Genomic DNA, 26,071 nt, shown 5'->3' on the forward strand with positions numbered 1-26,071 from the left:
AATATAAATGAATAAATTAGAACATTATTTGCCTGATATAATCTTTCTGTAGTATGTGATTTTTGGCACAGTACAGCCATTATGAGAATTTAGTTTATTAATGAATTAACATTATTGAATGCACATTAATGAAAATAATTTTTAAAATTCTAAATACAGTATCCATTAAAACTATATTTGTATATACACACATATATATTAATATATATAAATAGTCTATCTATCTATCTATCTATCTATCTATCTATCTATCTATCTATCTATCTTTCATTCTGTGTGTCTGAATATCTGCCCCCTTCAATAAAGTACATATATAAGTGAACATATGCTTTCACTGATAAGGTAACTCTCTCTTCTGGTATATATTATACATCTATTTATTTCATTTAATACTGTGATTTCTGTACATATTTGCCTGTAAATATTCCATAACATATCTAATGAGTTAGATGTATCCTTTTAATATTTTAATGTTTGGTAGCAGTGAAACACATTTGTAATTCAATAATGTAGTAGGTTCTGTCTATATTCCCTTTTCAGCTATGCAAGCCCTGGATAATGGCTTTTATATCCCCTATCAAATTCAAGTCATCACTAATGAATCCTTTTGATGCACTTTTGGTAATATGTGACATTTATTTTTTTCAAAATGTCAGCTAAGCAGAAATAATTTAAAATCCAAAAATTTGAATAACTCTCTCTCTCTCTCTCTCTCTCTCTCTCTCTCTATATATATATATATATATATATATATATATATATATATATATATATATATATATATATTTGGTAGTGCATCATTATATCAATCCAATTGCAAATTGTCTCAATATAAGGATTTTGTCCTCCCAATCAGTTAAGCTCATTTGAATAGACTAGGTTAAGGAAGAAAAATAGGAGTGAAACAATGGTATTGATGTCTTCAAAATGTTAGTGAGCAAATTTTATTACTTATTTGTAAGAGCCAAAGGAAATGTTTATACAAAAAATTAATTCAAAATTTCATAGCCCTAGAGCAATGAAAGTACAAATATATTGTAAATGAGAAAAATGCATGAATCAAGATGTGGAATTAATATTCTACATGTTAAAGGAAAAATTAATCTTCACCTGAAGGCAAGTAAAAGCCTTTTAAAATGAAAATACTTCACTAATTGTTTCTTTGTTCTTATTGTTCTATTAAATTCATTGGAAAGGCCAGTATAAAGAAATTAATTTTTAATAGATGTGTCTAGAATGGTGAACTTTGTCAAATCATTTTCTTTCTCAAATAACTATAATTTCATAAAATTATCATGAAACTTATCACATCAATATTCTATAGTTATTTGAGGGGTTTTTTAGGTTTGTTCAAGGCAAATGGGGTAAAGTCTTGCCCAAGGCCACACAGCTCTGTAATTATTAAGTGTCTAAGACCAGATTTGAACCCAGGTACTCCTGACTCCAAGGCCTGTGCTTTATCCACTACGCCACCTAGCCACCCCTCTATAGTTCTTTTTACCAGAATCAGCTTATTCTCCTTCATTGCTCAGGGCAGAAGACAGGCAGTTTTTTCCTTGTTTCCCATTTTAGATAGAGTGTTTGCATTTGTGTCTCCACCTCTCACTTAAAAATTAGATGCCATGCCAGCATTAGACCCTTTTATTGCTAGTCAAAAATAATGTCCTGTTATGAGTTAAGCAAGGACCATTTAGCCATCTTACATATTCCCAAAGGAATATAACTGCTTTAATTTATGTCCTATTTGATATTCAGTAAGTGTATATGGATATGTTCAACTCTGTATACTTAAAAACATATGGGCTTTACTGTCTTTCATGGCAGCTTGTAATAATATCATTAAGGTAGGATGAGCAATGCATGCTTAGGTGTTATTCATAAATGTTTGTAGAATATGAATTTTTGAATATTGACTTGGTAAAAAAAAAGTTCCCTCTGAAAGTTATTTGGATACCAATGTTTCATATTAGAGATCTTAATTTTATATGCTTCTAACAATATTCTTCTGCTTTTATGGTGGTATGGAAGTGAGGAATTAGAATTATAATTTAATAAAAACAAAAATTCCATCCTTATTATTTAATCCCCAAATCTCTGATATATATATATATACACATATATATGTATATATATATATATATACATATATATATATATATATATATTATCTTTAAATGCTATGAATGATGAATCAAATATTGGTCTTTTTGATAATGTATTTTTCCACAAATGGTTTTTGTTGCTTCAAATAGACTATTTCTAAAGTGAAATCCTTATTCAGCAATCTACAATGAACTTGCTTTTGTTGGGTTCATGAAGGATGAGAAGATTGTAATATAAAATCTAGTTCTGGGGGCAGAGAAAAGTTGATGTGGTAAAGACAAGCTCTTACCTAAATCTCCTCCAAATACATTTAAATAATGATTCAGAGTATTAGAGAGAGACAGAATCCACATCAAGACAGAGTGTAACAATTTTCCACACTCATCCAACTTAAAGAATCAGCAGTAAAATTCTGTTGCACCTCTCTGAGAGAAAAGTGTAGCAAAGGTCTAGATAGCATGGAATGGTCCCTATGATCCAGGAACATGTAAAAGAGGATCACCAAACTGTTGGGTTAGTGACAGTGATGGCATTTTCAAGATGTTTTAGCCCAGAGACTACCAGTGACAACTTTGATGTCAGCAAGAAAAGTCAGTTGTGCCAAGGTGTTCAGCAGAGAAGACCCGGCCCAAATGGAGCAAGAAAAATTCTTAGGAGCCCTAAATCAGCCACGGTTGCTTCTAGAAATATCAGTCAAAAGACAGTAAAGGGGTCAGAAAGAGATTACTTTGCCATTATGGAGGAAGGATTCTGTGGCTTAGTCAATATATAGATGTGTGTTGCAATCCTGGGACAAAGTTCCAGCAGTAGCAAAACAGAGCTTGCTACTACATGGTAGTGAGAAACTGCCTTATGGTTCCAGGTGAGAAAGGAGTACTTGTGTTCACTATAAGAGCAGAACACAGATCAGGAGAGGAGCAAACTATCTCCTTCAATTATACATTCTTGGAAGAACTAAAACCTTCTGGGTTCCTAAAAATATCTCTGAAGACAGTTACCCAAATTAAGGTGGCTCCTCAGTTGGAAACAGGGTCATACCTTAATAAATAGTTAAATCAAGGCATTAAATTGTGGAAATAATCAAGCAACAGAAGAAAAATGACTGACCATAAAAAGTTACTATGGTAATGGGGAAGATAAATACAACATTCAGAAGAAGATAATAAATTAAAAGATTGACACGCAAGGCTCAAAATAAAATATGAATTGGTCTTAAGCCATGGAAGAGCTCTAAAATAATTTTGAAGCTCAAGTAAAGGAGCTAGAGGACAAATTGTCAAGACAAATGAGAATGATGCAGGAAAATCATTAAAACAGCAATTTCTTGAAAGAGACCAAAAACAAAAAATGCTGAAGAACCTGACATGTTAAAAACCAGACTTAAACAAATAGAGAAAGACAATAGGGAAAAGATTGCTTTAAAAAGCAGTATTAAAAGGGCAGAGCCAAGATGACAACAGGAGAAGAGGCTGTCATAGGTGCTCTTTCTCTCTAATATTTCAAAATATTACAAAACTTATAGAATAAGGGCTCTAACTAAATTTTCCAGAGACAGAAACCACAGAGAGATCCAGTGAGGCAATTCCCTAGTAAGGTAACCTGGAAAATATCGGAAAAGCTCCACTACACACAGCTAGAAGGGTGGCCCACCAGAGTGAAGGAATTTCAGCCTCCCATAGGCAGCCCCAGGTTGCTTGGGAGCTGCACTCCTGGTAGCTGGGACACTTTCTTGACCTACACCCCCGGGGAGCGCTGGGCACAACTTGGAAGATCAGTGGGGGACCTTTGCCAGAGCAAGCATTGAAGCCCAGTCCTCAGGGCACTAAGCCAGCAGCGTTACCATGGCAGCCCAGATACAGGGAAAGGAATCAAGTGGAGGCAGTAAGAAGGAGCCCCTAGGCAACTGAAACTTGAGTACCTGGCTTACCAAAGGAAAGAGAGTGGAGAGAGACTTCAGAGGTTTGTCCTCTGTACCTGGAACAGGACTCTGGGGCTCTGATCACATTCAGATACTGATCACAGTCTGTGCCCCCCATAGAACAGTAGGGTCCCACCCCACCTCAGCTCCATGGCACAAGGGTGGTGCTTGTGGTCATTCACAGCGCAGGAGGGAAGACAGAATTTCACACACGGTGATCCTTTTGCGGGGAGTGTCCCAATAATACTCAAAAGCTCAGGAAGCACCCCAAAGCCAGGCACAGGCTGGGGAAATGAGTAAATAGAGAGAAAAGAGGAACACCATTGAGAAATACATTGTCTATGATCCCAAGAAGGATAAATATACTCAATCTGAAGATGAGGAAGTACCTGCATCTAATGCCTCCAAGGAAAAATGGAAATTGGACTCAGGCTATGACAGAGCTCAAAATATATTTTGAAAATCGAGAGAGGTAGATAGAAGAAAAACAGGGAAAAGAAAAGAGCGAGATGAAGGGAAAACATGAAAAAGAAGTCAGTAACTTATTCAGGGAGATCCAAAAAATTCTGAAGAAAATAACATGTTAAAAACCATCATAGGTCAAATGGATAAAACAGTTCAAAAAGTTATTGAGGAGAAAAATGCTTTAAAAATCAGAATTGACCAGATGGAAAAAAGAAATAAGAAAGCTCTCTTAGGAAAACAAATCCTTCAGATGTAGAATGGAACTGAGGGAAGCTGCTGATACAACACTTCAAAACCAAAAGAATGAAAAATTAGAAGAAAAGGTGAAATATCTCATTGGAAAAACAACTGATCTGGAAAACAAATTCAGGAGAGATATTTTAAAAAGTATTGCGATACCTGAAAGTCATGATCAGAAAGAGTCTTCACATCATTGTTAAAGAATTCCTACAAGATAATTGCCCAGAAGCAAGGGGCAAAATAGAAATTGAGAGAACCTACCAATGTCCCCCAGGAAGAGATCCCAAAAAAACATCCCCCAGGAATATTATAGCCAAGTTCCAGAACTCCCAATTCAAAGAGAAAATATTACAAGCAGCCAGAAGGACACAATTCAAATATCATGGAGTGCAGTCAAGATCACACAGTACTTAGCAGCAACTTCATTAAAGGCTCATAATGCTTGGAATATAATATTCCAGAAGGCAAAAGAACTCAGAAAGCAACTGAGAATCAACTACCCAGCAAAACTGAATGCCCTCTTCCAAGAATAAAGATGGACTTTCAATGAACCAGGGGAATTTCAAATGTTCCTGTTAAAATGACCAGAGCTGAAAAGAAAATTTGATCTACAATAAAGGACTCAGGTGAAGCACAGAAAGTGGAGGAGAGGGGGGGAAATATGACGGATTTAATGATGATGAACTGCATGTATTCCTACATAGAAAAATGATACTGATAATATTCATAAGAAACTTCTCATTTAATAGAGCAGGTAGAAGGAGCTTTTATACAGTAAGCACAGGAGAGAGATGAATTTGAAGATATAATATAGTGTAAAAATGGAGTCAATGGCTAAAAGCGAAATGTAACAGTAAGAGCAAGGAGAGGTGGAATAGGCTAAGATATTTCATATAGTAGGATTTTTTTTTTATTACAATGAATTATTGCAATGATACGGAAGGGGGAATGGAAGGGGGAATGAGGAAACCTTTGCTCTCATCAGAGGTGGCTAGGAGAGGAAAGAGCATATATATACTCAAAGGAGTATAGACATGTAGAGTAAGAAGGAGAGAAGGGGGACGGGGGAAGGGGGTGATATGAGTGATGGAGGAGAGGGTGGACAGTGGGGAGGACTGCTCAGATATAACACATTTTCTTTTTTACTTCTTGCAAGGGGCTAAGGGGCAGTTTGTGGGTTTGGGGCCTCTTGGCCCTAGGGCCAGTGATCTGTCTGCTGTGCCACTCAGCTACCATAAAGCACATTTAAGAAGAGGGACAGAGTGAAGGGAGAGAGAGAAAATATAGTATATATGGTAGTGGGGAAGTATGAATGGAAGGAGTTGCGATCAGCAATGGCAACAGTGGAAAAATATGCAATATGTGATGGACTTATCATAAAGAATGTGACCCACCCACAACAGAGCTGGAGGTGTTTCAACATAGACTGAAGCACATTTATTTACTATTATTATTATTATTATTATTATTATTATTATTATTATTATTATCATTACTACTATTATCATATTGGGAGGGGGCTTTGCAGGGCGTATGGGGCTGGGTGACTTGCCCGGGGCCGCACAACTAGGTGATTGTTGGGTATCTGGGACAGTATTTGGACTCGGGTGCTCCTGGCTCCAGGACTGGTGCTCTGTCTGCTCTGCCACCTAGCTACCCATAAAATTATCACCATCATCATCATCATTATCATCATCATCATCATCATTATTGTTATTATTATTATTACTATATTATTTTATTTCTTTGTTTCGTTCTGTTTTTTGGTTTTTGCAAGGCAATGGGGTTGGGGTGCCTTGCCCAGGGTCACACAGCTGGGTGATTATTGGGTGACTGGGACCGGATTTGGGCTCAGGTGTTCCTGGTTCCAGGGCAGGTGCTTCGTCCACTGCACCACCTGGCTGCCCTTTTATTATAAATTATTATTATTATTATTATTATTATTATTATTATTATTATTATTATTGTTATTATTATTTTCTCTTTCCTTCACTTTATGGATCATGGGAGTCTATATTTTTGGGGGGAAGTGGTACTATGTTTACTCTTAAACAAGAATATTTTAGTAATGTATAAAAAAGCATCATTTGCACAAAAAAATAAAAACTAAATAAATATTTTCTTTAAAAAAGCAGTTTTGGTTGAAAGGAAATGGAGGTAAAAAAATCTCCAAAGATTATAATTCCCTAAAATATAGAACAGAGCAAAAGAAAATTGAAATTTTTGTGAGATAATAAATAATAAACAAAATGCACATTTAGAAAAAAACAAACTAGAAAACAATGTGATATCTCTTTGGTAAAACAACTGTCTTGTGCAATAGATCTAGGACAGCTAATTTAAAATTTATTGAACTACATTGCAGCAGCTATCCAAAAATATAACCTAGACATCATCTTTCAAGAAATTTTCAAGGAAAATGCCCCTGATAGTATGGAAACAGAAGGTAAAATGGAAATTGAAAGAATCCACTGATCTAATTGCTAAAGAGATCCCCAAATATAGACAACTAGCAATATAATATCAGAGGCCCAGGTCAAGGATAAAATGTTTCAACTATCTAGAAAAAAGCAATTCATTTATCATGGAATACAGTCATAATAATATAAGATTATACTGCTGTTACATTAAGAAATTATAGAGCTAGAAAAATAAAATGCTAGAAGGAAAAAGAGTTTGAATTACAAGCAAGATCTACTCCCCAAGAAAAATGAGTATACTCTATTGTGGGAAAAACAATGGACAATCAATGAAATAGGAAACTTTTGAACTTTTCTGATGAAAAGACCAGAGCTAAACAGAAAATCTGATCTTCAAATATAAGACTCAAGTAAGGTATTAAAAAGGGTGAACAATAATGGATATAAGGGACTCAATGATATTGATATTGACCTGTTTAATTCTTACATGGAGAGATCAACTGGAAAGTCATATGAACTTTCTCATTTATTAGGGCAGTTAGAGGGAGCATATTTAGATACAAGTCAAAAATGAAGGGATATATAATGAAAAGATGAAATTAATGGGTGAGAGAATAATGTACTAAGAGAAATGTAATGGGGAAATATAATGAATAATTTATTTCACTTATAAAAGAGGAGAAGGAGCTTTTGCTATGGAGAGGAAGCGGGCAGTGAAGTTAGTGAGCATTGAGAAAGGACTTGGAGGGGTGGCTAGGTGGCACAGTGGATAAAACACTGGCCCTGGAGTCAGGAATACCTGGGTTCAAATCTGGTCTCAAACACTTAATAATTACCTAGCTGTGTGGCATTGGTCAAGCCACTTAACCCCATCTGCCTTGCAAATATATATATAAAAAAAAAAGATTGCTGAGAAAGGACTCGGCATGAGATAAGGTAGAGTAGATCGTGGGAGGTGGAAATCAAAAGAAAAAAACATTAAACAAGAGGGATGAAAGATAATTCAAGAATTGCTTGAATGATTGAGGAGTGCAAGAAATAGGATGCAGGACCATACAGTAGCCATAGTAACAATGGGGAAAACTTTGAAGCAAGTTTCTCATTTATCAAACATAGAGAATGGAGTCACATAAATAAGAATAAGTCATTCTCCAATAGATAAATAAGAAAAAAAATATGAACTGTATTCAGATGAGGTTATCACTGCTATTTTTGGCAATTAACAAGTACTAGGTCACAATAGATTAGATCAATGCAAATCAGGAATATTTTAAAGTATGACTTTACATCCATTGAATTGGCTAATAAGACAGAAAGGAAAAATGACAAATGGAAATTATATAAGGAAAATGAGTCATTATCATGGTTGAAGGAGTGAGAAAATGACCCAACCATTTTTAGAGCAATTCAGAAATATATCCAAAGGGTTATAAATCCATGAATATCCTTAGACTTTCCATTATTACTGAGTCTGTATTTCATAAGAAATGAAAACTGGGAAAGGAAAACAATACTTTTTTGTATCAGGACATTTATAACGACTCTGTTCTCTTGCTCTCTGGCAAGGAATTGGAAATTGAGGAGATGGTTATCAGTCGGAGAATAACAGAACTAATTGTGGCATGTTATTATGATGGAATGTTAATATGTTATAGAAAAAAATGAACTAAATATTATCAGTAAAACCTGGAAGTACATACATGCAATGGGAAATGTATTGAACATAAAGCAATATTTTAGAATGATCAGCTTTGAATGTGAGGTTTTCTCAACAATAGCTGCAACTCAAGTCAACTTTGAAGTACTTATGATAAAGAAGGCTATCCTTCTATAGAGATAGAAAGAGAGTACCTGAATGCAGAAGAAAGCATACTTTTTTAAACTTTATTTTTCTTGAGTTTTCTTTTTTTAGAAGTTAGATCTATGTGTTCTTTCACAACATACTAGTAGGGAAATGGTTTGCATGACTACACATTTTAAATCTATTTTTTTTTTCAATGTAGAGTGGGAATTAAAGAATTTGAAACTCAGAATTTTTAAATTCAATCTTAAAAATGAATTTTACATGTAATCAGAGAAAAATAACACAAAATTTAAAAAGAAATATATATATTCATATGTATATACATATATATATATGTATTTTTTACATTTATTCCCCAAAATATCACCTATTGTATAGAATTTTTAACTTCATTTTTGCCTAGGACTAAGTACTGAATTTGAATATATATCTAAGAAACGTTTTGGACTTTCAATAATAAGCAATTTAGTATTTCTTCTTTTTGCAATTGTTTTCCAATAGAAAATGTTTTATTTATATCATCTCTGCCAGGGCTACACTTATTACAAGGCTGTGCAATTTGTCATTTAATCCCCCCCCTTTCTCTTTTTTTGAAAGGCAGTGGGGTTAAGTGACTTGCCCAAGGTCACACAACTAGGTAATTATTCAGTGTCTGAGACTAGATTTGAATTCAGGTCCTCCTGACTCCAGGGCCTGTGCTCTACCCATTGTTCCACTAGTTGACCCTTCTTGCTTTTTTCTAGTTGAGCACAGTATGAAAAAAATCTGGTAACATAATTAATATTTTTGTTATCTCAACTTGCAGATGTCTTGACAGCTTTTCCTTTTGAACCTTTATAAAACAATGTTCCTAATGCTTATGTCCTTTATTTTAAGATTCAAAGGGGGATATATTATTATATAATTTGTCTTAACTTTTGTACACAAAGGCAAGACACAGAATAGAATATATAGTACATTAATAAGTGATTGAAAATGCCTCTGATGAATATTCCCTTCGAATGAATTTAAATGTTTTCACTTTGATGTTTGAATCTAAAAACTTCCTAAAATGGTGAGTGAATTATGTTGAACTTATTAACAAAATAAACTGTTAAAAGCAATGTTACTCAAACCATGCTGAAGCCCTCCTGCAAATAACAATAATTGATTTGCCAGGCTTTGTCCTTTCCTTAGAATGAACATGTTCTGATACTGCCTGTAATAGCAAAATTCTTCCAGAAAGCTCTATCAAAAGAGCCATGTTCTTCTGCAAGTGTGGTAATAGCCCCCGTTTGATTATTAATTCATTTGGCCTTCATATGAATAATTAAGAACCACAGGACTGTAGCCATCATGTACCCACATGGTGCTCTAAACATTTGTAACATCCTGTTCAAATCTGATCAAGTCAATTGAATTAATTACCAGACACTGAAAGTATTTTTACATAGAGGGGGAAAAAATAGTTCTGTTTTTTTTTTATTTAATGGGGCATGTTTACAATAGAGCACTTCAGTCAATGAGTATTCTATTTTTAACTAAAATATTATAATTAGCGAGAAAGCAGAATATTGCCAGTAGCTTGATTTGAGCTGAATTTGATTAGAATGATAGCATGTTTGCAAGTAAGGCTTGATTTTTTGCAGGAAAAACAAAATTATTGCAACCAATCTTCATTCTCAAATAATTTTGATGCAATATAAAGGGGCTTTTGCTTTAGATTAGAAACTTAGAAATAAAAATCAATAATTTCTGTGCCTGACTAATTAGGAAAACATATTTTGAATTTCAATAGTTTGATTGTTTAATCAATGTTTACCTTGGGGGAAAAAAGCTCATTTAATACTTTTCTAAAATGCTTTCATTAATCTTCTGTTAAGATTTTTTCTTTAATCATTTTAGCTAGTATTTTTTGTAGAATATGTCTTCATAAATTGAAGACAAAATTCTATTAGTATTTCATGTTTTTTATAAAATATGAAACCAAGTATTCTATGAAAGTGAACTGCAAAGGGCCAAGGAACTCAAATAAAAGTATAGGGTGAATAGAACAATGGCATGCACAGAAGGTTAGAGAGCCATTTTTCTGTCCCAGCCAAGAGTTTGTTGCTGTATTTAAGTTCAATATGAGAGCAGATACTCCTCTTATAAATGGTATGAAGAGAATAATATAACTCAGCTACAGATCAAAGGGAAGATGGGGGTGTTTCATTTTAATGGAAAAAGGAAAGTAAGGATATATTATGTAAACATATAAAGTTATTCTGAAATGTCAAGGATGAATAATAGATCTAATAAAAGAGGAAAATGTGTGGTGTTGTCATCATTGAAACTTGGAGAGATTAAAAACTTTGAATAAAAGATAGACTGGAAAATCCTTTTTTTCCCAAAGAAATAGAATCTATTAAAGGTTGGAGGGGGTAGGGGAATGATGGAGGAACAGAATAACTTTGATTACTATGAAGAGATACTCTTACAAGGATTTAAAGCAAGCAGGAGAAGGAAATATGGTCAAATACACATAAGTAAATGTAAAAACAAAAGCAATTTTTATCAGTGGAATATATACACAAATATGTTTGTACACATACCTGTATATTTAGAAATTCAAGAACACATTTATTTGTCATATATGAAAAAAAATATATATATATATGTATATATATATATATATATATGTACACACAGATGAGGAATTTGAGATATAGATCATGGGTCCAATAGGATAGTGTGCATGTAATTTTGTTGATGGGGAATTCAACTTTCCATACTGTTGTTTTTTGGTTATTTTAATTTATTTTTATTAAAGTTATTTTTTGAGTTTTATAATTTTTCCCCCAATCTTACTTCCCTCCCCCCCACCATGGAAAGCAATCTGTCAGTCTTTACTTTATTTCCATGTTGTACCTTGATCCAAATTGGGTGTGTTGAGAGAGAAATCATATCCTTAAGGAAGAGACAAGAATTCTAAGAGGTAACAAGATCAAACAATAAGATATCTGTTTTTTCCCCTAAATTAAAGGGAATACTCCTAGAACTTTGTTCAAACTCCACAGCTCTTGATCTGGACACTGATGGCACTCTCCTTTGCAGACAGCCCAATATTGTTCCCAATTGTTGCACTGATGGAATGAGTGATTCCTTCAGGGTTGAACATCACCCTCATGTTGCTGTTAAGGTATACAGTGTTTTTCTGATTCTGCTCATCTCACTCAGCATCAGTTCATGCAAATCCCTCCAGGCTTCCCTAAAATACCCTCCCTCCTGGTTTCTAATGGAACAATAGTGTTCCATGGCATACATATACCACAGTCTGCTAAGGCATTCCCCAATTGAAGGACGTTTACTTGATTTCCATTTCTTTGCCACCACAAACAGGGCTGCTATAAATATTTTTGTACAAGTAATGTTTTTAACACTTTTTCATCATGTCTTCAGGATATAGAACCAATAGTGGTATTTCTGGGTCAAAGGGTATGCGCATTTTTGTTGCCCTTTGGGCGTACTTCCAAATAGCTCTCCAGAAGGGTTGGATGAGTTCACAGTTCCACCAATAGTGTAATAGTGTCCCAGTTTTCCCACAACCTTTCCAACAATGATCATTATGCTTTATGGTCATATTGGCCAATCTGAGAGGCGTGAGGTGGTACCTCAGAGAAGCTTTAATTTGCATTTCTCTAATAATTAATGATTTACAGCATTTTTTCATATGGCTATGGGTTGCTTTGATCTCCTCATCTGTAAATTGCCTTTGCATAACCTTTGAACATTTGTCAATTGGGGAATGGCCTTTTCTTTTAGAAATATGACTCAGTTCTCTGTATTGTAGAAATGAGTCCTTTGTCAAAATCATTAGTTGTAAAGATTGTTTCCCAATTTACTACATTTCTTTTGATCTTGATTACAGTGGTTTTATCTGTGCAAAATCTTTTTAATTTAAGAAATCATTTAATTCCTTTCTGGTGATGTTCTCCAACTCTTCCTTTGTCATAAACTGCTCCCCTTTCCATACATCTGACAGGTAAACTAGTCCTTTGCTTATAGTATTGATTTTTTTTTCTAAGTCCTGTAACCATTTGGATCTTATCTTGGTAAAGGGTGTTAGGTGTTGGTCTAATATAAGCTTCTTCCATACTACCTTCCAATTATCCCAGCAGTTTTTATCAAAGAGGGAGTTTTTATCCCAATGGCTGCACTCTTTGGGATTATCAAACAGCAGATTACTATAACCATCTCCTACTTTTGCACCTAGTCTATTCCACTGGTTCACCACTCTATTTCTTAGCCAATACCAAACAGTTTTGATGACTGATGCTATATAATATAATTTTAGATCAGGTAGGGCTAAGGCACCTTCTTTTGCACTTTTTTTCATTAAGCTCCTGGCAATTCTTGACTTTATATTCATCCATATGAATTTACTTACAATTTTTTCTAACTCATTAAAGTAATTTTTTGGAATTTTGATTGGTGGGTCACTAAACAGTTAGTTTAGTTTCGATAGAATTGTCATTTTTATTATATTAGCTCTTATATTTTCCCAGTTATTTAAATCTGATTTAATTTGTGTGAGAAGTGTTCATACAATTGTTCTTTGTCAGCCGTATAGTCATTAATAATTTCTCACATTTCATACTCCAGAAGATATAGGAACCAAAAAAGTCAATTCTAATCTGAACCTGTATCTTACAAATGAATTAGAACCGGTTGTTCTGTAGGGAAGTAACAAAATCTTCATGAAAAGTGACCACTTTATACTTAGTTGATGAAAGAGTAGAAGAGGTTAGCTGAGAATAGCATGACCTGTACAGAAGATTTCTGTAGCACAGGTTTAATTTTAAAAAATAATGTCTAGGTCACACATTGTCAAAGTGCATAGAAATTAGTCCAGGAAATAAAATCAACTCAGTCATAAAATTCTGAATACACAAATTTAAACAATTGCAAAGAAGAGAAAAAAGGTGGGAACTGCATAAAAAACAGAAATGGTTTCAGAATGCACTTTTCAACCAATTACAAAGATAAAAGGACAGGAAACTGTGAAAGAATCTAAAAGTAAACCATGTTTCCAAAGAAAAAGAGTATCAAGACCCTCAGAATGATTGAGGAAATTAAGATCACATGCAAAAAAAGGAAAAGCTTAAAGAGACATATTGGGAAAAAAGAAGAGGATCTATATAGGGATAAATGGGGAGGAGGAGAGACCAAAACAATGTGGACAGATGAATGATACAAATGAAAGTTTTCCAACTTTTTATATTTCTGGCTTTTTTTTAATAAGTAGAATATTATTTGAATTGGAAAGGAAAGGGGAACTATAAGAATTCGGGAACTGATTGTTTCAGTATAGAGATGAAAGAATCACAAAACTCTATTGCTTTTGCTTAGTTAATTCAGCAAATTGAGATGAATTAAATCTCCAGATAGTAGTAACAGGAGTAGCAGTAGCAGTAATTAAAATGTTAATGATGATGTTTGTCCTTTATTCTCAAAGAAGACCATGACATCAGGGAGGTGATGCCATAAAGATGCCATAAGGAGCTGTTGAACTGAATTTGAATGAAGGGTTGTTGTGCTATCACTTTCTCCTCCAGAGTCAGATAAGAATTGGGATGGCTGGAGATGGCCCTGGATATGAGGCAATTAGGATTGAGTGACTTGCCCAAGGTCACATAACTAATAAGTGTCAAGTGCCTGAGGGCAGATTTGAAGTTGTGCCATCCAGACTCCAGGGCTTCCTTTAGTAGTAGTAGTAGTAGTAGAAGTAGTAAAATAATTTACAATTTATAATAATAACAACAACAACAATAAAAAGTATTAATCTTTGTAGAAATTTTTTTCTTTTGTTTTGTAAATCACTTAACACTTCAGTACAGGACACAGAAAAAAGGAAAAGAAATGGATGGAAAGAAATAATTATTAGACATTTAATATATGCAAGGTATTTTGCTACTTTAAAAATACTGTTGCATTTGTTCCCCTCCATAACTAATAGTCTGGAGAGAGTTCTTGTTAGAGGACTGGGAGGTTAAGGGACTTGACTAGGATCACTTAACCAGTGATATATCAGAAGGAACAATTGAACCCACATTTTTCTGATCTCAAAGATATGTCTCTATCCACCATGTATTGCTGCCTCTTATTTAATGTTTACATTTTTATATGAAATTCTCATTTGTTATTCATTAATACTGTAAAGTCAAATTTGGTTGATGTGTTTGGTAACTACTAATAGAAAACAATTTTACATTAGATCCATTTGATTGATGTGAAGTATTAACAAAATCACTCTCACAATTTTGTAAATTAAGAAACTGATTTTGAGAAAGATCAAATGTTTTGCCTAAATTCACAACCATAAATGGTAGAAATGGAAGTCAAACTCTTTAACCTAAAAGTACAACATGTTTTCCAATTGTGACATTCTAAATAAAAACCTATAAACACCACAAAAGAGGGAACAATTATGAGGGAGTGGGTTTAATTCTCAAGGAACATTTCATAGGCATCATTTGTAGATGCAACCTCAGAGGGGGATGATAACTCTCTGGGAGTAAATAAATTCTATGGGATAGGAGCCCCCACCATATAGTCAAAGGGTTCTTTGTCATATGACTAATAGGGAGCCTTACCGTGGTCACTGGAATCCTCTTTACTATATAAACAAACCTTTTAGACACTATCCTGAACTTTCATACCTGGTTATTTCTACACATATTGTTGACTTTGTTTTTCATTGTGAAATTTTCATATCTGTGTAGAAAAAAGGAAATAGTTCCATTCAATTCAATAAACATTAAATATCTACTATGTTCTAGGTACTTTGATAATAACTAGTCATGCAAAAAGAGGTAGAAGACAATTTTTATCCTCTAAGACCTTACAATTTAATAGGAAGACAATATGCAAACATGCATACATACACATATATTGAAGCTAAAAAAAGCTAAAAAATTATTGGAAGTAATGGAAGTAAACAACAAAAGCAAATCACTGTATGGGAGAAAGTGTAGAAGACTTTTCACAGAAGGTGGCATTTTAGATAAGGAATAATATTGACACAACTCACATGAACTTAACTGAATCAGATACACATTTATCAACATGAATCATTGTGTTGCATAATGTCACTCATAAACTAAATAAAGTATTATTTTTGCCATCCCCTTCCTTGTCATGGTTTGGTCTTTTAGTCATTTAGTCTTTTATTCATTTAGTTTAGCAATCAGTAGTTCTCCCATAAGACAACTGCATTGAATTACCTTCATTATGCCACATTGCCTCTTAGAGTCATAAAGGATGTTTGAAATGTAATTTGATCACTCATTGATAGGATGCCCATTAATTGGGAAATGGTTATGGTGCATGAATACTGTGGAATATTGTTGTTCTATAAGAGATCATAAATGATTAGACTGTAAAGAGGCATGCAATGAGTTATAGAATCTGATGCTGAGCAAAGGGAGAACCCTTAAACAATGTACACATTAACAACAATATTGCACATGATCAACCTTGATGGATGCAATTCTTCTATGCAGTTCAGAAAGCTAGGACAATTGTATTAGATCAGCTATGGACAATGCCATCCATATCCAGAGGAAGAAAAATAAAATAAAACAAAACAAAACAAAACCAAAAAAGATTTAAATACTCTTCAGAAACTGATGAACTTATTTATAAAAATATCACTTATGTATTTTGTTTCTTTAATCCTAATTCCTCATATGGAAAATTACTAATCTATAAACATGCTTATCACAAATATATATGTACAATGTAAAACTAACTGTTAACCACTGAGGAGAGTGGGTTAGGAAGGGCGGGTGAAAGGAAATTTTGTTAAGTTAAACTATGCATATGCTCATGGATGAATGTTGAAAACCTTTCATAGCATGTATTTGTAAAAATAAAATATCAATAAAAATAAATAAATGAAATGTGATTACTGAATCACACTATTTTCTTTGCAAGAATTTAGAAAATCAATACATATGTCCTTCCAAAATGGAAAGAGGAGCATTTCGCTAGGGGGTCAATGAGTTTGATTTTAATTTCAGGAAAATTATTAGTTTAATATTAAAGGAATTGTTTGTAACTATCTGGAAAAGGCACTATTCCCCTTGCATGAGACATTTTCTTTCTATTAATGATCTCCATTTTTTTTACTATGATCAAGCATTATCTGTAATTCCTTTTTGTGCTTTGACTGTTTCAGTATATATCCTTAATTTCCTTTAATCTTCTCATCTTCTCCCATCCATGCCCTTAAGGCACAGAAACCTACCTAAGAGTTCATAAAAAAATAAAGAGGATGTCAAAGATAATCATAACTGTTTATTTTTATAAGGAATAAAAGTTGAATGACTTTTATCCCTGGATTTTTCTATGTCCATCACTCTACAGTGCATGTTGATGAAGAGAATGAAAGGTACATCTATATATTTGTAATGTCTCCATCCTAAGTCTTACAATAGAATCATTCAAATCACACACAAGTGTGGTCATATCCTTGATCTTTCCATTGAACAGAAGGATGTCACTTTAGTGATAAAAAAAAAAGAAAACAATCACTTTTTCGATGAATTTCTTTTATATTTCTATATGTACTTGAGTTTCACACCTTCTAAGTTTTTTATTCTAATCAGAAAATCTGGTCACTCTTCTACTTGGTACTTGCTGACATCATTACAGGTTATGCATTATGAAATTACTTTTCTCCTTTCTTATTTCTATTCTACCTTATCTTCTATTCTTGAAGTACTTTTGTCACATATCAGGTTAACTCTATTAACTACTATTCTTGATCGATAGATATGTTTTGGTATACACCCATATACATGTATACATATGCAATATCCACATTAATAGGCAGGGAACAAGTATATTAATATGTATATATGTATATGTATACACATATACTAATCTTATATGTATATATAATATACATATTCCTGTATATTCTGTATGCATACATGTATAAGCATATGTCAAGACAGTAAGCATGTATATCTATGCACATATGTATATAGCTTAAGCATTCATTTTTTTTAGGTTTCTTTTTTTTTGCAAGGCAAATGGGGTTAAGTGGCTTGCCCAAGGCCACATGGCTAGGTAATTATTAAATGTCTGAGACCTGATTTGAACCAAGATACTGCTGACTCCAGGACTGTTGCTTTAACCACTGTGCCACCTAGCCACCCCCTAGCTTAAGCATTCTTATGCATATATATATATATATATATATATATATATATATATATATATATATATATATATATATACATACATGAAGGTAAGGTAAGGGGAGAAAGCCAGTCAGCCAGCCAGTCAAGTAGACACACACACACACACACACACACACACACACACACACACACAGAGAGAGAGAGAGAGAGAGAGAGAGAGAGAGAGAGAGAGAGTAGGCTAGAGACAGAAATTATCTGTTTCTGTGTATATGTAGGATCTCTTTCTTGGCTAGTGGAAGATAGATTCAGGAAGAATTTGTTTGATGAATTCAGTTGAACCCCAGGTACACAGAATAATACGGAAGAAAGGAAGAAAAAATTCTTTGTTGCTTTGTGCCCTTTGGGAGGTATAATAATAATAATAGTTGCCTGCCCTTAGATATTATGATTTTGCTGCTATTCTATATAGAATCTGAATGGTAGGGGAAATGCAAAAATATAATGACCAACTGTTATTGATATGACCTAATAAAATGTTTGTAACAATTCATGAATCAGTAAAATTCCCAATGTAAATTTAGCATTTATTGTCATTTCACAAATCACCATAGCTTAGAGAATGGCATTGATTCTGGCTAATTTACAATTAGAGCAAGCATGTCGTTAATAGCACATCCCAGATCATCTAGAGTCTATTTTCTAAACTCTCCTATTCCTAACATTGCTCTTTTTGACATCTGTGACTTACACACAGGGATTTAAAAAACTGAAGTTGGCTGATTAGGATGTTTTTCCTCCACTGACAATGTGCCACAGGTACTGGAACCTGGACTCTTGCTTTTAGTTCTTTAGATTAAAGATCATGTTGGCTATCAAGAGTGTCTAATTCTAATTTACTGGGTGCTCTGTCTGAGCCCAACTATTCTTTCTGGCATTCAACAATGTTGTAAAGTAGAAGAATAAAAGCACCATTAAGTTTGCATTGATTTACAAAGCCAGAAACATTTGCAGAAGCTACAAATAGTTTGTTTTTCTTCTTAGTGTAGCAGCCAAGGGAGAAATTGAAGACTATTAGTTCTGCGTTGGCACAAAAGATTCACTATAGTAAATACTAATTATTGAACAACAGTTCACAAACTGTAGTTATAATATACAGGTTCACAGATCACCAAAGTGACTATTTTGCTGGAGTATACAAATGAAACTAATTTACTGCTATCAGTCCTGAACCCTAAAGGTCAGTCTTAATTATAACACCTTATAGCCACTTTTGAATTAGTAGAGAACAGACTTTAAATTCCAAATCTACTTGCTGAACAAGTAGCTTAATTTCTTCAGCCTTTAGATTCAGCATCACTAATAACAATATTATATATATTGTATATCTAACATACTAACATAATTGTCCTGAGAACCCATAAGACATGAAGTATTCAAAATTGCTCTGTTTTTCTTTAAGTTGTTTTATAAGATGTTCAAAAATCTTGAAGTCTTTTTAACATAGAGACCAATATAGAAAAAAGTCTAATTAAGCATGCATTTTAAACATAAAAGTATGCTACTATTTTTGCATCATCCTGCATGAATATCAACCATTATAGCAGTTGAAAACATTTTGAATAACCTGAAGTTCAAGAGCAATAGATATGAAGCATTGTTGAAACATTCTGAGAATGAAAATATTTCAATTTCAGGTGTTTACCAGAGTTCATTTATTGATCAAGTAGCAAGAGGTGTCTGAAGCTAATGAGCAAAGAAAGGGTTTGGTTGTGATAATTGTCCATAAGGTTTTTTTTAGGTTTTTGTAAGGCAAATGGGGTTAAGTGGCTTGCCCAAGGCCACACAGCTAGGTAACTGGTAAGTATCTGAGACCAGATTTGAACCCAGGTACTCCTGACTCCAGGGCTGGTGTTTTATCCACTGTGCCACCTAGCTGCCCCTGTCCATGAGTTTTGAGGAAAATAATAGCATTTGAAGACAGAAAAACAAACTCAAATATGAAACACCAAAATAGAAAGCCAACATTGTTCCAGATAGAAATCAGTCAGTCTAAAACCAATTACCATCCATTAATTTTGCCTACTACTTGCCAGGTCAAGTATTAAGGTCCAGAGATAAAATGAAAGGCAAAACCAATATCTGCCCTCCAAGAAGCATGTATGCTAATGGGGTAAAATATATTAATGAGTAAAAACTTCCTGACAAATTAATATTTTATGCATGTTAAAATTAGAGAGAAAAATCACTATAAGTTGCTAATGATGAGGGGGATAGAGAAATGACTTGGAAGAGGAGATATGATATGAAATACCATGAAAGCAGAGTAAAGAAAGCGGAATTGAAGGGACTAGAGAATTGTTTGCATGTGATATATATAGCCCATGCTAAGAAATAAGAGATTACATATCTCTGTGGGTTAAAATATGGAAAGTGCAGAGGGAAGGAATGTATAAGAAAGATATTATTTTAAGATATGCTTAAAGTTTATATTTTAACAAGGAAAGGGTAAATCACTTGAGACTGCTTATTTGGTGAGGTGAAGGATTAGACTTTCACTTTAGAAATTTAACATTAGTAACTGAGTTGTAGAACTAAGTAAGTAGAACTAAGTGTGAGGTTTATTAGAAATTCATTCCATTACTAGTACTGATTGATTAGAAGAGATAATAAGTTAATTATATGGTTATAGAAAAAGAGGAATATTTTTGAGAGATGTATGTGCTATGATAAGAGAATGAGAAAATGAAGATAACACAGAATTTGAAAGTTTAATGAGAGGAAAATAGGAAATTTCAAAGAGAAACACCTGGAGAAAATCAATGAAATACATTTTGGATATGTAAAAGAGAAACTCATAAAGACCATAGAATCAAGTCAGAGAGCAATTAGTTGAAAATTTAATGACAATAGATGACTAAAAACATACAGAATTGATATAGAAAATAGATATATATTCTGATTAAGTTTATGTTTGTGATGTCCACCTAGTCTACTATTAAACATAGCTTTTACATCTCTAAAACAGATATAGTCTTTAATCTAGGGAATGTAAAAATGTGAATATAGTGATAGAGATAATGCAAAGAATAAATGAAACTATGTGAGAAAAGACACATTGAATATTCTGAATGAATAAAGAATATCAAAAGATGATTGCAGAACATCAAAGGAAATATATATTTAAATTTAAATTTAAATATTTTATATATTCATACAATTTCAGTGCCATTGCTCAAATTGCATATTAAACAGGTTCTTTAAAGCTAATTTTATTTCTTTAATTATATTATATTTCTCTTTTTCAATTATATGTAAAGATAATCAATTTCTCTTTCTCTTTTTAAATTATATATAAAGATAATTTTCAATATTCATTTCTGTACAGTTTTCTACCTCATGCTCCTCCCCCACCAGACCATAGGAAAGCTAATAACCACATATAAATTATAAATATATAATCATGCTACATATATTTCCCCTATTAGTCATGCTTTGAGAGAAAAATCAGAAGAAGGAAAACTATGAGGGGGGGAACTAAAAAAATTAAAAGTTGAAAATAAGATGCTTTGTTCTGCATTCTGATTCTATAGCGTTTTTTTTGTCTTCTCATGATGTAGATGACATTTTCCATCACAAATCTTTAAGATGAATCTTTTATCACTATTTTGCTGAGAGGAATTAAGTCTATCACAGTTAATCATAGCATAATGTTACTGTTAATATGCGCAATGTACTGCTGTTTCTGCTCAATTCAGTCAGCATCATTTCAGTTAGGTATCTCTTCAATTTTCAGTTCATAGCCACTTCTAAAAGAATTGCTTTAGCTCCTCCCCCCATTCAGAATTTTTGTGGCAAATTTCCAAATTTAGGGGTTCTTTCTGTAGTTAGGAAAGTTTCAGATTATTAACTTCTATTTAATGTTTGGGGGAGTAAGTGTTGAAATCCTTTTGAATTTAAGTGTTAGTGTTCATATTGAAGAACCAAGTGATCAAGGTATGGTCCTACTCTGCTACTTCTGGATAGCAGAATTATATTCTCTTAGATTACTTTACAAATTTTCTCAACACTCTTTTCCCTTAGCCTCTTCTCTTCCCCAGATCACAGGATTATTGTTCTTGTTGGAACTGCATGGCTCTATAGGATAACACTAAGGAACAGTATTGTTCAGAGAGGACACAAGAGTGAACAGAAGACTGGGTTTGGGGGAAAGGGGAAACAAAGAAGAGGTGAAGATACAAGACTATATTAATGTATTTAAGGCAGTTTAGGAAAGGTTTTTCTTGTTGAACAGCTTTAAGAACAATGTGAATGAAAATTTACCATCTTGATAAGGAATGTGAAAATTCTATACACGTATACTTGAAATTATATTTGTATAAAGAAAATATACTTTCCCCTTTATTTTAACATTGTGTAAACCAACAGTATGCATGTGAGTGGCTTGAGCTTAAAATGGTTTAATAATCCTAAAAAATTGCTATCAATATTCTTGTACATGTAGGTCTTTTTTTCCTATTTTTTGTCTCTTTGAGATATAGGCCTAGTAGTGGTATTTCTAAATGAAAATGTATGCACAATTTCATTTCCCTTTGGGCACGGTTTCAAATTGCTCTCCAGAATGATTGGATCGATTCATAACTCCATCAACAATGCACTAGTGTTGCAGTTTTCCCACATTGCACTCCAACATTTATCATTTCCATTTTCTGTCATAATAGCCAATCTGATAGTAGTATCTTTGAAGTAGTATCTCAGAGTCATTTTAATTTGCATTTCTCTAAATATTAGTGACTTGGAGCATTTTTTTAAAAAGCTATAGTTAACTTTAATTTCTTCATCTGAAAAATCACTGTTCATTTATTTTGAAAATTTATCAAATTGGAAGTTACCTGTATTCCTATAAATTTCACTCATCTTTCTATGTGTTGTAGAAATTATGCCTTTATCAGAAACACTGGCTATAATAATTGATTCCCAGCTTTTTCCTTTCCTTCCAACTCTTCTTGTATTGGTTTGTTTGTGCAAAAAAAATTCAATCTAATGGAATAAAATTATTCATTTTGCATTTCATAAAAATTCTCTATCTTTACTTTGGTCATAAATTCTTCTCTTCATGTAATTGACAAGTAAAAATTCCCTTGCTCTTCTAATGAACTTATACTATCACTTTTTATTTCTAAATTTATATTTCTGTAAGATGTGGGATGGTCACAGACAATTTTCTGACATACTATTTTTAAGTTTTCCCAGAAGTGTGTTGTCAAATACTGAGTCCTTATCCCTGAAGCTGGAGTTTTTTAATTCATAAAACAATAGATTACTACAGTTAGGAAGTACTGTGTATTATGAAATTAATTTGTTCCACTGATACATCATTCTATTTCATAGCCAAAATCAAATAGTTTTGTCAACTGCTGTTATTTACTATACTTTTAAATGTAGTATTGCTAGGTCCATTCCTTTACATTTTTTTCATTTATTCCTTAATATTCTTGATATATATTGATCTTCCAGATAAATTTTACTGTATTTTTCCAAAATCTAGAAAATATTTTGTTACAATTTGATTGGCATGTAACTGAATAAGTAGATTTCAGATTTATTTCACTTTTTATTATATTAGCTTGACCCACCTATGAGCAACTGATATTTTTTGATTTGTTTAGATCTGACTTGATTTGTGTGAAAAGTATTTTGTGAATATATTCATATAGTATTTCTTTTGGCAGGTAGACTCCTAAATATTTTATATTGTCTACAATTGTTTTGAATGAAATTTCTCTTTCTACATTTGTCATTTGTCTTTGTTAGTAATGTACATAAATGCAAATGATTTATGTGGGTTTATTTTATATCATGATTGAAACAAGTGTTTCAAATATTTTTTACTGTATATTTCAAGAATTTTAAGCATACCATTATATCACATACAAAGAGGGAAAGTCTTGTTCCCCCATTGCCTATTCTGTTTTCTTCAATTTCTTTTCTTCTCTTATTACTACAGCTAATATTTCTAGCACGATTTTGAGTAATAGTTATTATAATTGACATCCTTGTTTCATTTCTGCTTTTATTGGGAAGGATCTAGCTTATGCCAATTACATAAGATACTTATTAATGATTTTAGATCGATATTGCTTTTCATTTTAGAGAAAAAACTCCTTCATTTCTGTGTTCTCTAGTGTTTCCATTAGGATTACATCCTATATTTGTCACAAGTTTTTTTCAACCTCTATAATGCTGATAATTTCCCTAATATGGAACGAACCCTGAATTCTTGGTGTAAATCCCCCCTGATCATAGTGTATTATCCTGGTAATAACTTGTGGTAATCTATTTGCTAATGCTTTATTTAAATTTTTTCATCAATATGCATGAAGGAAATTGGTTTATAACTTTCTTTTCTCAATCATGACTCTTTCTGTTTTAGGTAAGAAAGTCTTCTTTGTATCTTAAAAGAAATTTAATAAGACTCCACATATTTTTCCAAATAGTTATACAGTATTGGAATTCATTGTTTTGTAAATGTTTGTTAGAATTCATTTGTGAATCCATCTAGCTCTGCAGATCTTTTTCTTAGGGAAAACGTTGAGGACTTGTACAATTTCTTTTTGTAATATAGGTTTAAGTATTTTTTTTTTCTCTGCTGCTGATATAAGCAATCTATATATTTTGAATATTCATCCATTTCACTTAGATTGTCAGATTTATGAGTAGACTGTAATGCAAAATAGCAGCTAATTATTGCTTTAATTTTCATTGGTGATAAATTCACCTTTTTCAATTTTTGATGCTGTTACTTTGGCTATGATTTCTTTTTTAATAACATTATCTAGTTTTTCTGTTGTTTTTTTAAATAACTAGTAATTCAATAGTTTTCCTACACTTAATTTTAATTAAACTCTCCTTTGATCCTCAGGATTTTGAATTTGGTATTTAATTGGTGATTTTTTTATTTATTGCTTTTCTAATTTTTAGTAGTATGGCTAATTCATTTATCTTCTCTTTGTCTAATTATTAATGTATGCATTTGGAGATAGGAAATTTCCTCTAATATTTCTTTTCTCTGCATCACGCAAGTTTTGGTATGTTGCCTCATTATTGTCACTGTTTTGGATGAAATTTTGATTGTTTCCATGAATTGTTGTTTGTTACACTAACTCTTTAGAATTAGGTTATTTCATTTCCAATTAATTTTAGTCTTTCTTCCATGATGTTTTATTAAGCAATTTTTATTGTAATATGATAAGAAAATAATTTAATTTTTCTACCTTTCTGCAGTTGATTATAATATTTTTATGTCATGATACATAGCCAATTTTTGTCTGGATACTAATTAACATTGAGATAAAGGTATATTCCTATTCTTCTACATTCAGTTTTCTCCATAGGACCATTATATCTAACTTTTCCTTAGATTCTGTCTACCTCCTTAATATTTCTTGTTTATTTTTTGGTTAAATTTATCTAATTCTGAGAGGGGGGGTATTGAAGTCCTGTGCTAGTATAATTTTACCATTTCTTCCTGTATCTTACTCAACTTCTTTAAGAATATGGATGTTATGATGATGATATTTATCCTTTGCTCTTGAAGAAGTTCATGACATCTGGGAAGTGATGCCATGAAAAACACAAGAATTGAATTTGAGTTAGGGAATGCTGTGCTAAGTCTCCTACCTCATTTTTGCCTCCAGAGACATATGTGTATAGTGACCAGATAGGAATCAGCATTACTGGATACAAAGCGATCAAGGTTAAGGGATTTGTCACACAGCTGGTAAGTGGCAAGTATCTGAGGCCAGATTTGAACTCCCATACTCCTGAATCCAAGGCCAGTGCTTTTTCATTGCACTACCTGATTGACTTTCCAGTCATCCTAATTCATGTCATGTTAATTCATTTCTGGCCACTGGATCAGGATTCTTACCCCAAGTGGGTTTCCTGTTGTTTT

The sequence above is a fragment of the Macrotis lagotis genome, chromosome X (assembly GCF_037893015.1).
Source record: "Macrotis lagotis isolate mMagLag1 chromosome X, bilby.v1.9.chrom.fasta, whole genome shotgun sequence".
Taxonomy (NCBI): domain Eukaryota; kingdom Metazoa; phylum Chordata; class Mammalia; order Peramelemorphia; family Peramelidae; genus Macrotis; species Macrotis lagotis.